Below are 12,627 nucleotides of genomic sequence, written 5' to 3' on the forward strand. Positions count from 1 at the left end.
GGGGTGTTTAACTGCAAAGAAGGTACTCTCAAGACCATAAAGAATGATACCATTAAGAAAGTCTTTGACTACAAGTATCTCAGGTCAAGAATGATGAGTTCGGAGAAGGACATAAAGATATGGAAGGCGCTGGCGTGGAGGGCTATGATCGACATGAAGGAAATCTGGAAGTCAAACCTGAACAGAGGACTTAAAAGGAGGATTTTCATAGCAGTCATTGAGTCCATTCTCATGTACGGATGCAAGACGTGGACACTCACCAAGACTATGTGTAAGTCTCTAGATGGTTGCTGTACACAAATGCTTTGGATGGCTCTTGATGTGAGTTGGCAACAGCACATGATGAACGTCAAGCTCTATAACAACCTACCGATGCTCATCACTAAAATCGAGGCGAGAAGACTGCAACTAGCGGGGCACTGTCTACGCCACCCCGAGCTACCTGCCAGCCCAGTCATCATATGGGGGCCCAAGCATGGGAGGATGAACCCTGGGCGCCCTCCCAAGACTATGGTCAACACGCTCCTAGAAGACAGCGGCGCGGCTAATGTAGATGAACTGAACACACTGATGAGGGAGAGGGAGAAGTGGAGAGTCCGTCATTGTGCCTGACGCCAGCCCCCTCGGCCTGAGTCGATGTACTAGTAGTGGTATGGCCATGTGTGGAATTCACTCTTAGTTTATCAGTCACTCTTATTTATCCACTTTACTGGGTACAAATTGACAACCTCATGGAAATCACGATGAAGGACAGAATTGATATAAATTAAATAGCTTCTTTTAAAATGAGTCAGCTTATGGTAGTTGGATTGTGGGCATCAGTTTTTTTTTCCCTATGGAGAACACAGCAGTAATTTGGATATTTATACACTAAATATTTTAAAAGATACAACTACAGATATTAATTTATCAATACAGATATCGATTTCATGGTAAAATTACCAGAACTCTTTTGATAGTGAAACTGATGGAATTGTTTTGCTGGCTGGGTTTTCTTAAAAAGAACATACTGCTCTCTTTGTGAACTCTTCTTTCTGATCTCCCTGATGACATATTTGGCTGCATTCCAATACCATCTCCCTTTCTTCCTAATTGTAGTTCAGGATGTTAGCAATCAGATGATGGTACAGGACTAGCAATTAGAAATGTAGTTACATCTTCAGACTGTGCTGATGCTGTCCTGTTCCTGAGATTTGTATTTGGCTTAGTACATTGTGCTTCATTTTGAACATTATCAGTTGGTTACGATGAGAAAATCCACCGTCATCCTGTCAAATTTTATTGGCTAATACGTGTGCATACAAACCAAAGAAAATGTGTTGTAATAAGTAAATTATATTGTGGCTGCATTGCATTGTGTGACTAACTTTTACGATTTTTAATGGTGAATATCTGACAGGGAATTGGTTTTAAAGATAAACGATGTTGGGTTGCACGCAGTAAGGTTTTTTATTGAATAAAATTCTTTTGCTGTTAGTTTGAATAACTATTTCCAAGTACCTGGCAGGATGAATGGAAGTACAAAAATATGACAAAACACAATAATGAGCTCCAGCGGATTCACCCCTCCCCCACCAATCCCTCCACAAAGTTGAGATAGATAGGGCAGATGATCCGAATCATTTTCTTGTGGTAGGGGAATCAAAAACAAGAGGACACAGGTTTAAGTTGAGAGGGAGGAGTTTTATGGAGGTTTTAGGGGGGACATTTTTACATAGGAAGTTGCGGATATATGGAACACTGTGGCAGAGGAGGTGCGAAGCCAGATACAATTATGACTCTTTAAGAGATATTTAGCAAACACTTAAATAGGCGTGGCACAGAAGGATATGGACCCAGTGTTGGTAAATGGGATTAATGTAGATCTGCACAAAGGTTGTCGTGGACATCATGGGCCAAAGAGTCAATTTCTCTGTTGTCCATCTCCTAACTCCAGACCACATAGACAAACACTGAGAAGCAGCAAGTTGTAGTATGCAGTTGAGGTATTACTCAATGGAACAAAGGGAATTTGGGGCAAATATTTCACCTAATATTTGGGCAAAAATGGAATTAAAAGAATGCACAGTCTGCTAAAAAGTAAAATCAGAGTAGACAAAAATAAAGATGTAACAGCATCCCATTGGTCACAAGGGAAGAGAATAAGTCAAGCTGTTCACATGAACTCCAAGTCAGCTCTGTGACAAAGAGCAGAGAGAATCCATTGATTCTTTTTCTTAACTGACTTAAGACTATTAATAGATATTTGAATTTGCTTTGATTTGAAGAAATCACTTAACAGATGTCAGTTTGTGTTTGGAACCTAGCAGTTGAACCGAGAGAGTGTTTACTATATAAGTCAGAGTTAGAAAGGTGCAAAGCTATGCAAAACCAGGCTAGAAAGGTAGGATAGTTGAGAGCAGGAATTCATCTCGTGAAGAGAGAGACAAAAGGAAGAACAGAGAAAGCATAGGCAGAGTGACATTCACGCTGGAATTGAAGCGGATAGTGATGTGATTGCTCAGAAGGAAACGTCCTGCCTATGGGAAAGAATTTGAAAAATATGGATTGGAAAATCATTTCTAGAACAGTGCATGATGAAATAGGTATCAAAAGCCCATGGAGTTGATGGAATAAGCCATGAAGGGACAGGACAGGGTGTGATTCAGAGTACTATTTGAAATGAATGGCTCAAGATGGACGTACTCCATTTGTCTTTGTCTTTCCTTTGGATTGTCACCACATATCAGTTTTTGTAACTAAGCAGTCCCAGCACTCTGACAACACCAGTGCTGTCGTATTACTGTGAGCCTTGGGCAGTGAGCTGACTACAGGGGGAGTATGCGGATAGGAAGTAAGGGCTTGCTTCTAGTCTGCCCTTGAGCCCCCCTGACATCCTCTACTGTTGAAGGCCTTTATACTGTTTCCAAATCTGTCCAATCATCATTAAACAGTGACAAAGGCATTAAAATAATTTTTAAAATAAGAACGATAATTTAACTCACCATTGGCTGCATAAATTAATTAGGATCATTATTAATTAAATTAATGTTAAAAATACTTGAATTAATTTACTATGCTAATGAAGGTCAGTGGTCTGTTTTGAAATGAATGGGGCTATGCCAGTTGTGTCTATTGAGGCTGGTGGAAGATCTGGAGTCCAGATGGGAAGGATATTTTGGTGTTCAGCCCAGTACACCATGAAGCAAACACCAGACACAGTGCTGAGTCCAGTGATAGATAGGGACTTCACTGTTTAACAAACACCCATGCTTAGAGCCACAGTAAACATGGCTTTGGATATGAGAGTGTATTATCTCTCAGGCATCTTGGCCAATTCATTGACAGTCCTGAGGATATCTCATAGACATTGATCAAGATATGCAATGTTTGTACATAAATTCTGCTTGTCTTGTCCTTCTTCCACAGGGTAACTTGGCATCTCTGTGATGGGGTCTGAATGGCACCCATGCCCTTCGTTTTGTGTAAACGGACAAACATCCGGCAGACCTTTGGAAGGTCAGTGCCACAGTTTTGCTATGACTGTACTTGTAATGGTCAGCCAGGAGACTTTCAGTAACCATCAATCAGTTGGTCAAAGGTCTTAAAATATACGTGATTAGTTTTTCATTTCTGTACATGTAGAATCTAAGCAAATGAACAGGTCTAACACATGCCAGATGTAAATGCATTACTGTGTGTGAGAGAGATTAACATTTTTCAACAAGCTTTTATTAATCAGCAATTGTCTTTACCATTTCTAACAGAACATAGAGAATCCCTGTTATTTAACAAGCTCCAATGTATTTTTCTGTTCTTTTCTCTCCTCACCTACCTTTCCACCCACATCCATAAGTAGTGTTTCTCCTTAGGTATGAGCTCTGTGGTGCCCATTGCTTAAAAGGCTATATATTTTTCCAACTCTGTCAGCATTTTGTGTAAATTGCTCTGACAATCATGCTGAATATCCATTAAGTCTCTCTGAATTCAGTGGCTTTAATTGTTGTCCACTGAGAGCTTAATGCTGTTACTGTAACACAATGCTTTGCAATAAAATCTAATGAGTTTTAAGTGGTAAACTTTTCCAATGGATAATGAAATCTCTCTGCTTGAAAGGTGATTAAAGGTTATGGTTGTATTTCTAAGTTCTCTTTATATTCCTGAAAGTCTAAAAAATATCTGCTGATGCCGGAATACTGCAAAAAAAGCAGAAAATGCTGGAAACATGCAGCAGTTCACTGTAGACAGAGAGCGAGAGAAAGTTAACATTTCAGATTGACTACCAATCACCAGTATCAGGGCTGGAAAAGAGGATAAACAATTTGGGTTGAAATTGCTGAGTGGATGGGGATGTATGGAAAAAGCAATGAGAATATCTCTGATTGGCTGAGGCTATGATTGCCATTGGGATAAATTGTAAATGAAAAAGTGGAAGTGAGTTTTAGTCAATGCCTTCAATCCTTAAAGCATTTACTGATTTTATTTATGAGCAAATATTAGCTTGGGTCCCTGTGCTTCTCTAAATATTCTTTGCATTTGATTTATTAGAATGGGCCACTGCATTTTCTTTGGATTAATCTTTGTACTTACTGTGTTGATAGTGAAATATCAGAAGGAAACATCCTGAATAAAGATATTAATCATGCTGCTATCAACTCCAAGTCACAAGACTTCAACCACTAGATGAAAGACATTCTACACATTAGCCATTGATTTTAATGGGCTAGTGCAGTTGTGATAATTAAGTATTCAACATTGTTTAGCTAAGACCTCTCTGCAGCAATTTAACAGTCCCAGCGAACTATGGCACTATGTCAATCACACCACTATTTCGTAAGGTATCTGCACCACAATGATGGAATATGTAATAGAAGCATCATACTATGGTGCAACATTTAATCAAATTCTGGCCTGTAAATTAATTGTATTGGCCTTAATAACTTCTTAAAATTTTATGAAGGTAAGAAAAAAATGAAATGATGCAAATAGATGTTAATGTAACAGAATTAATATTAATAAAGAGGAGAATTTGCATTTATATTCCATCAGATGGAATTTAAATATTTAGTTTTCTAAATTATCACCGCATGTGAAGGGTTATATTAAATCAAAGGATTAAACTTGGAATTTTCACCAAACAGTACACAAAGAAAATTTTCATGTTATGTAAATCCCCATGTGTGAGCTCGTTAATTTTTGAAGTCAAGGGTGGTACATTAACCCACTATATCAGAAATCCTATTTAATTAGGCTTAAATGAATCAATCATTTCAATGTGTGCAGCCTTAAAGATATCGTGCATGCCAGTGCATACTGAATGTTCTAAATCTTGACATCTATTATTTATGTTAGAACAAACAAATCTGGAAGCGAAGCTCTGCTGTCTCTTATGTTGCAAGATTTAATTTTGTAGGAGATTATGGTTTTCCAACCCTGCTACAGCTGTTGAGCATCTTTCGTTGATCCCAATCTAGTGCAGTCCAGATCTCCACTTTGCCTGAGAGGCTGCTTTCCAGAGATCATACCTGCACCTCTTGCAGCATTCTTGATCTCTAGACTTGAATGTCTCTGATCTGGCTCTCAGCAAATTCTGGACTTTGTTGTTCATCCAGGACTTCTGACTGGGGACATACTCATCCACAGCTGTCTTAATAAAGTCTGCAATGACCCTGGTGTCGTCATTCAGGTCCTCAAATGAGTTCCTGAACATGGCCCAGTCTACTGACTCAAGGCAATCCCGTAAACGTTCCTCTGCCTCCCGTGACCACATCTTGGTTGTCTTGATCTCAGGACCATTGCCCTTTACGCCCTCTCTGTATGCAGGTAGTAGGAGTACAGCCAAATGATCCAATTTGCCAAAATGAAGTCCCGGGGAGGAACAATATGCATTCCTTATCATAGTGTAGCAGTGGTCTAGTGTGTTGGGATCTCTGGTGCAACAGGTTACGTGCTGGTGATAATTGGGCAAGATTTTCTACAAACAGGCCTGGTTAAAGTCACTGACTATAAAGCAAGGACCTAGCTGAAAAGCTTGTTTATATAAAAATACATAAAGATTTTCTGACTTAAAGCCTGATTAAAAAATTCAGCATTATTATTGCGTTCCCCGTAGTAACCCTAGATACAAATTTTTGTTAATTTTTGGTTTGTGAATTATGTATTTTTCATATCTTATTCAACATTAACAAGGTTAATACTAAGTTGAACCACTGGGTAGTTTCTTGAATTTGTATTCTTAGCTTTGATGAAGTTAGAGACCCTCCATTGGTCAAGGTCAGCCATGGATGTCGCATCCTAGCTGTCTGTGTGATATGCAAGCCTGATCTTGAGGCTTTAGCTCTTCAAGGCTTCAGCAAAGCGAGGCTTCAGTCAGAGAAAGCAAAAAAACAGAAAAGCTCAAGGTTAGGCTTTTTTTTTCTCCTTCCCTTCTTTACATCTGCTCAGCTAGGACATCAGTGATGCCAGGCAGAATAGTTGAGCGCTCCTCTTGCAGGACGTGGTGAGGCAGGGAGACCTCCAGTGTTCCTGATGACTATGGCTGCGAGAAATGCATCCAGCTGCAGCTCCTAAATATCTGCATCAAGGAGTAAGAGCAGGGACCGGATGAACTCGAGATTATTCGGGAGGATGAGGGATTGATATATAGAACATATGGAGAGGTAGTTATACCCAAGATGCAGGACACAGAAAAGTGGGTGATAGCCAGAAAGGGGAAAGTGCTTAATGAGCCATTGCAGAGTACCCCTGTGGCCATTCCCCTCAACAGCAGGTATATCACTTTGGATACTGTTGGCGGGTGGGGGGGGGGGGAGTGGTCTAACAGAGGAAAGTCACAGTGTTTAGTCTCTAGTACCGCGTCTGCCTCTGTGACCCAGGAGGGAAGGGGGAAGAAGGGGCACACTGTGATGATAGGGGATTCATTAGTTCTGTGGATGAGAACAAGATTCCCAGTTGGTATGTTGCCTCCCATGTGCCAGGGCCTGGGATACCTTGGTTTGAGTCCTCAGCATTCTTAAGTGAGAGGGTGAGCTGCCAGAAGTCATGGTCTGTGTAGGTACCAATGACATGGGTAGGATGAATGATGAGGCTCTGCATAGAGTTCAGGGAGTTAGGTGCTTAGTTAAAGGGCAAGACCGCAGGGTTGTGATCTCAGGATTGCTACCCGTGCCACATGCTAGTGAGGCCAGAACTAGGAAGATTATACAGTTTAATAGGTGGCTAAGGAGTTGGTGTAGGAGGGAGGGCAAAATATTTTTGGAACTTTGGGCTCTCTTCCAGGGAAGCTGGGACCAGTACAGAAGGGACAGCTTGCAACTGAACTGGAGGAAGATGAATATCCTAGCGGGAAGTTTTGTTAATGCTCCATGGTGGGGTTTAAACTAGACTTTCAAGGGGATGGGAACCAGAATGCCAGAACAGGTGGTGGAGACATTGTGGAGGCAGATGTTGGTAAGACCTCAGACAAAGTTATGAATCAAAAGGATGAGCATGGTGTGACTAGTGTCCTGAGCTGCCTATATTTCAAAGCAAGAAATATCACAGGAAAAGCAGATAATAGTGCAGAAGATGAGGTAGCTGGTTTACAAACAGAGGCAATGTGTAGTGAGGACCGGCTATTGATAGGGCAAAATTGCAGTCAACAGGATGAGCTGCAACATAAAAGGCAGACAAAGTTGAAAAGGATGAATACAGGATTGAAGGTGTTATACTTGAATGTGCGCAGTATATGGAATAAGGTAGATGAACTTCCAGCACAGTTGCAGATTGGCAGGTATGATGTTGTAGGCATTATTAAGTCACGGCTGAAAGAAGATTATAGCCGGGAGCTTAATGTGCAAGGATACACATTGTATTGAAAGGACAGGCAGGAAGGTAGATGGGGTGGCATTGCACTGTTGGTAAAAAATGAAATCAAATCATGAGAAAGAGGTGACATAGGGTCGGAAGGTGTTGAATCATTGTGGATAGAGCTAAGGAACTGAAGAGTAAGGAGACCCTGATGGGAGTTGTATACAGATCCCGAAACAGTAGTAAGGATGTGGCCTACAAATTACAACGGAAGATAGAAAATGCATGCCAAAAAGGCAATATCAGAATCAGAAATAAAGAACAGGTTTATTATCACCGGCATGTGTCGTGAAAATTGTTAACTTAGCAGCAGCAGGTCAATGCAATACATGATAACATAGAAAGAGGAAAATAAATAAATAAATAAACAAACAAACAAACAAACAAACAAACAAATGCCATACTAGATCTAGTACTAGGTAATGAACCGGGTCAGGTCACAGATCTCTCAGTGGGTGAGCATCTGGGGGACAGTGACCACCGCTCCCTGGCCTTTACCATTATCATGGAAAAGGATAGAATCAGAGAGGACAGGAAAATTTTTAATTGGGGAAGAGAAAATTATGATGTTATAAGGCTAGAACTTGCGGGTGTGAATTGGGATGATGTTTTTGCAGGGAAATGTATAATGGACATGTGGTCGATGTTTAGGGATCTCTTGCAGGATGTTAGGGATAAATTTGTTCCGGTGAGGAAGATAAAGAATGGTAGGGTGAAGGAACCATGGGTGACAAATGAGGTGGAAAATCTAGTCAGGTGGAAGAAGGCAGCATACATGAGGTTTAGGAAGCAAGGGTCAGATGGGTTTATTGACGAATATAGGGTAGCAAGAAAGCTTAAGAAGGGGCTGAGAAGAGCAAGAAGGGGGCATGAGAAGGCCTTGGCGAGCAGGGTAAAGGGAAACCCCAAGGCATTCTTCAATTATGTGAAGAACAAAAGGATGACAGGGGTGAAGGTAGAACCAATTAGAGATAAAGGTGGGAAGATGTGCCTGGAGACTGTAGAAGTGAGTGAGGTCCTCAATGAATCCTTCTCTTCGGTATTCACCAATGAGAGGGAACTTGATGACGGTGAGGACAATATGAGTGAGGTTGATGTTCTGGAGCATGTTGATATTAAGGGAGAGCAGGTGTTGGAGTTGTTAAAATACATTAGGACGGATAAGTCCCCGGGGCCTGTCGGAATATTCCCCAGGCTGCTCCACAAGGCGAGGGAAGAGATTGCTGAGCCTCTGGCTAGGACCTTTATGTCCTCGTTGTCCACGGGAATGGTACTGGAGGAGTGGAAGGAGGCAAATGTTATCCTCTTGTTCAAAAAAGATAGTAGGGATAGTCCGGGTAATTATAGACCAGTGAGCCTTACGTCTATGGTCAGAAAGCTGTTGGAAAAGATTCTTAGAGATAGGATCTCTGGGCATTTAGAGAATCATGGTCTGATCAGGGACAGTCAGCATGGCTTTGTGAAAGGCAGATCATGTCTAACAAGCCTGATAGAGTTCTTTGAGGAGGTGACCAGGCATATAGATGAGGGTAGTGCAGTGGATGTGATCTACATGGATTTTAGTAAGGCATTTGACAAGGTTCCATATGGTAGGCTTATTTAGAACGTCAGAAGGCATGGGATCCAGGGAAGTTTGGCCAGGTGTATTCAGAATTGGCTTGCCTGCAGAAGGCAGAGGGTTGTGGTGGAGAGTGTACATTCGGATTGGAGGGTTGTTACTAGTGGTGTCCCACAAGGATCTGTTCTGGGATCTACTTTTCATGATTTTTATTAACAACCTGGATGTGGGGGTAGAAGGGTGAGTTGGCAAGTTTGCAGATGACACAAAGGTTGGTGGTGTTGTAGATAGTGTGGAGGATTGTCGAAGATTGCAGAGAGACATTGATAGGATGCAGAAGTGGGCTGAGAAGTGGCAGATGGAGTTCAACCTGGAGAAGTGTGAGGTGGTACACCCCAGAAGGACAAACTCCAAGGCAGAGTACAAAGTAAATGGCAAGATACTTGGTAGTGTGGAGGAGCAGAGGGATCTGGGTGTACATGTCCACAGATCCCTGAAAGTTGCCTCACAGGTAGATAGGGTAGTTAAGAAAGCTTATGGGGTGTTAGCTTTCATAAGTCGAGGGATAGAGTTTCAGAGTCACGGGGTAATGATGCAGCTCTGTAAAACTCTGGTTAGGCCACACTTGGAAGTACTGTGTCCAGTTCTGGTTGCCTCACTATAGGAAGGATGTGGAAGCATTGGAAAGGGTACGGAGGAGATTTACCAGGATGCTGCCTGGTTTAGAGAGTATGGATTATGATCAGAGATTAAGGGAGCTAGGGCTTTACTCTTTGGAGAGAAGGGGGATGTGTCATGGTCCCTTCTGGCAATCCCCCAACTTGCCATTTGCCTCAAGAATTGGGCCTCAATCACCTCATTTAGATTCCAATCTTTCCCAGTTTCCACTAACTACACGCACCTGCTTCCCATCAGAAATGGCAGGATAAAAACCCTGTGACCACCTTAAGAAGCTGCCAGTTTGTTGGTTGACTCTTGTGAGAGTAAACCTTGTTTCCTATTCCTGAGAACTGTTAGTTCTAAGCTTCGCATTGTCTCCTGGATATCGGCTCCCCGTTTGCGGAGGTGCTACATCTAACGATTCTGCTTCAGCATCTGTGTCCTGCACTTGGGTTCGTCCCCAGCCACGTCCTTGCAACAGAATGAATTGGCCAAGCATAAACCCAGCTGACATGGACTCCGTGCAACAGGCCCTGGTCAGCCAGGGCTACCTATTGGGCGCCCAGGACCAACTACTTCAGGAGATCACAGAAAACCTTTGGACACTGTCCCTGAATGTACAGAAGATCAGTGAACAAGCAGACTGGCTCGCTGCTTCTTTTCTTCTGTTCCCTCCAAGAACCCTGGCTACCCAAACCGCACCGCTCGGGATGACTTCACCCCTGGAAGCAGCAACACCACGCCCTCGAGAGCCGTATGTACCCGAGCCCGAACCCTACACCGGGGACCTAGGTAGGTGCCGGGCTTTCCTGTTACAATGCCCCCTAGTCTTTGAGCTGCAGCACGTACCTCCACTTCTGATAAATCAAAGATTGTGTACATCATGGGGCTGCTATGCGGGGATTCCTTGGCTTGGGTAACCGCGATATGGGTCAACTGACCAGAGATTTGTTCCTCCTACTCCTCCTTTGTCGCTGAAATGAGGAAATATTCGAGCAATCCATTCGGGGTAAGGACGCCGCGAAATGGTTGCTTACTCTTCACCAAGCTTCGTGAAGTGTGGCCAAGTATTCCATTGAGTTCCAGACCTTGTCATTCCACCTGGAGTCTGCAGCTGAGGCCCTACGGGAGGTGTTCCGACAGGGCCTCTCGGACAAGATAAAGGATGAGTTGGCCGCGAGGGACGACACAGACGGTCTGGACTTGTTGATATCACTAGCCGTTCGATTAGATTATTGACTTCAGGAACGTCTGAGAGAAAAGCCCAGTTGCCCCGCTCCTCGGGTCAGTACATGTCCCACCTTACCATCTTCTATCAGCACTAACCACTCTCTTCCCCCTGTTCCTTACAGAAAACCTGCTCCTACTGTCCTGGTGAATCAAATGACCCTCCCTTCAGCAACCAAGACTCGGATGCAGATCCCAACAACCGTGAATTACCAACAACTGTCCCTGTCCCTATCAGTTTTGGTGGATTCCGGTGCTGAGGGCAATCTGCTGGACGAAGAGATAGCCACCCAGGCCAGAATACCTCGTGAGCTGCTAACCACCCCCTGGAGACCTGGGCCTTGGACGGAAAACTACTGGCTCAGGTGACCCACCGTACGCCGCCCCAGACCTTGATCCTATCCGGCAACCATCGGGAAGAGGCAAGATTCAGCCTCATTCATTCACCTCAAGCCCCGCTAGTTCTAGGGTATCCATGCCTGACCCAACACAATCCCCATATCGACTGGTCTATCGGGAGGATAGCAAAATGGAGCCCATCTTGCCATGCCAACTGTCTGCGGTTGGCCCCATCCCCCCCAGAGAGGCTACTGTGACCCTGCCTGTGTTGGAACTATTGGAAAATGTAAATGCACGCATTGTAGTTTCAAAATGTAAATGCACATATTGTATTTTCTACAGTATTTACTATGTAACCACTGTTAGCCCATTAGAAGGTATTCACTATGCAGCCATGACTTTTGACCTGTTCACTATTAATTCATGAGAGAACTAGAATGAAATCAAGTAGAAAGATAATGGTGGCGGGTAAGATGATGAAATATGTGGCAGTATGTCAATGCAAGACTAATTAAGAAATAACTGTGGTTAGAGATGAGAAGACATATAGTCTAAAATGTAAACTAGGACATAATTAACTTGGGGCGTAAAACAATAGTAGAAAGTCAAGAGCGAATATATTGATGATATGTAATCACAGGCCAATTGGATATGATAATGTAGCTAAGATAGAAGAATAGCTATGAAATGTTATGTACAAGAATCGGCGGGCAATCAGCGACTAGCTCACTGACTGTCTCAGCTTTGATTTGCAAATTAAAGTTTGAAACTTCCTGAATTTTCTGCGTCTCCTTGTCGTTTGTGAGAAACGAGAAACCACGACAGAACCCCTCAACTTGTCCCGCGTCCCCACAGAGTACCATGACTTGGGACTGGTGTTCAGTAAACAACGGGCCCTTTCCCTGCCTCCGCACCGCCCATAGGATTCTGCCATCGACCTTCTCCCCGGGGCCCCGCTTTTTCAACCTATCCCGACCGGAGAGGGAGGCCATGGAGAAATACATTAGCGAGTCTCT

This window comes from Mobula hypostoma, chromosome 15 (genome assembly GCF_963921235.1).
Source record: "Mobula hypostoma chromosome 15, sMobHyp1.1, whole genome shotgun sequence".
Classification (NCBI taxonomy): domain Eukaryota; kingdom Metazoa; phylum Chordata; class Chondrichthyes; order Myliobatiformes; family Myliobatidae; genus Mobula; species Mobula hypostoma.